Source organism: Alexandromys fortis, unplaced genomic scaffold, assembly GCF_014885135.2.
Source record: "Alexandromys fortis isolate MF-2015 unplaced genomic scaffold, M_Fortis_MF-2015_v1.1 scaffold_4, whole genome shotgun sequence".
Taxonomy (NCBI): Eukaryota; Metazoa; Chordata; class Mammalia; order Rodentia; family Cricetidae; genus Alexandromys; species Alexandromys fortis.
The window spans coordinates 7,513,407-7,514,829 of NW_026067944.1; the positions used below are offsets into that span (position 1 = coordinate 7,513,407).

General features: G+C 40.1%; 1 non-coding gene across 1 annotated transcript; it reads right to left on the reverse strand.

Annotated features, from left to right (window-relative positions):
* Positions 1 to 840: 840 nt before the first annotated feature.
* Trnak-cuu (transfer RNA lysine (anticodon CUU)) lies at positions 841 to 913 on the reverse strand. The gene has a single exon. It is a non-coding gene; the product is annotated as a tRNA-Lys (tRNA).
* Positions 914 to 1,423: the final 510 nt, after the last annotated feature.

The window sequence follows — 1,423 nt, forward strand, 5'->3', positions numbered from 1 at the left end:
CTTCTCATTGTGCAACAAGGACTCGTATGCTAAGCACATTAATGTGTTGTTGGTATCAACTCCTCTACCCCAATGACTGGCAGTGATGCTTGGACAATCACGACAATCTCTCCCCTTTAATTCATCTTCAGTGGAAACAGAAAGACAATATAATGGAGGACTGCATTGTGAGTAAATGCTATAAATTTAGTTATCAGAGGACTTAAAATAAGATGCTAGATGAGTATAATGTGTGCCCATATTTATAGCCTAATCTTCTGTCATATTTTCTCTTGTATTTTGCCCTCCTCAGTCCAAAGCTACTTAGATCCAGACAATCATCCATCAGGGAGGTTGTATATACAACAGTCTTTTCTCAAAACATCTGATATGTTTTATATGCCAGTGGAGTGGTACTAATTGATGTGGAAGTATCATATATCAATCTGTTGATTTCATTGGTTAAGCAATAAAGAAACTCCTTGGCCCTGATAGGTTAAAACATAGGTGGGAGGAGTAAACAGAATAGGATGCTGGGAGGAAGTGGAAGTGAGCTCAGACTCTACAGCTCTGCTCTCTGGAGCAGAGGCCCTGCTTCACTCTCCTGGGCATACACGATGAAGCTCCGACCCAGAATGGACATAGACTAGAATCTTCCCGGTAAGCGCACTTAGCGGTGCTACATAGATGATAAGAAATGGGCTAAATTAATATGTGAGAATTAGCCTAGAAGAGGCTAGATAGAAATGGGCCAAGCAGTGTTTAAATGAATACAGTTTGTGTGTTGTTATTTCGGGCATGAGCTAGCAGGTAGCCGGGGTACTGGGGACGCAGCCCCGCTGCTCCTATTTCAACAGATGGCACCCAACGTGGGGCTCGAACCCACGACCCTGAGATTAAGAGTCCCATGCTCTACCGACTGAGCTAGCCGGGCAGCCAGGGTGCTGGGGACCAGCCCCGCAGCACTTATTACTACAACTAATGGCATCTAGTGTGGGACAGAGTTGACAGTAAACATTGTAAAATGCTAAGATGACCCCTATACCAAGTGATATCAAAGAATTATATAGCTCAACATATCAATGAAGACAAAACAGACAGAACAATGAACTAGATTTAGACATTAACAATAATAAGAAGGACTGTGGTATAAGTTGAAAAAGATTTGCCTAGCATATATATAAGAAACTTGGTTAAGGCCAGCATTTGAAGAAATAGAAGAAAGAAGAGGAGGAGGAGGAAGATAAAGAAATATAAGAAGAAAGAATAGATTTATTTTAATATCTAAATCATGACATACTCTTTGTTTAAATTATTTTGAAAATATTTTAAAATATTTTTATGAAATTCCAAAAATATCTATCATCTCTTGTTGCAGGGGGGCGCTTGTTTGGTTCACAACTGCCCAGCTAACGTAGACCTAGAAATAATCACACAGAAACTA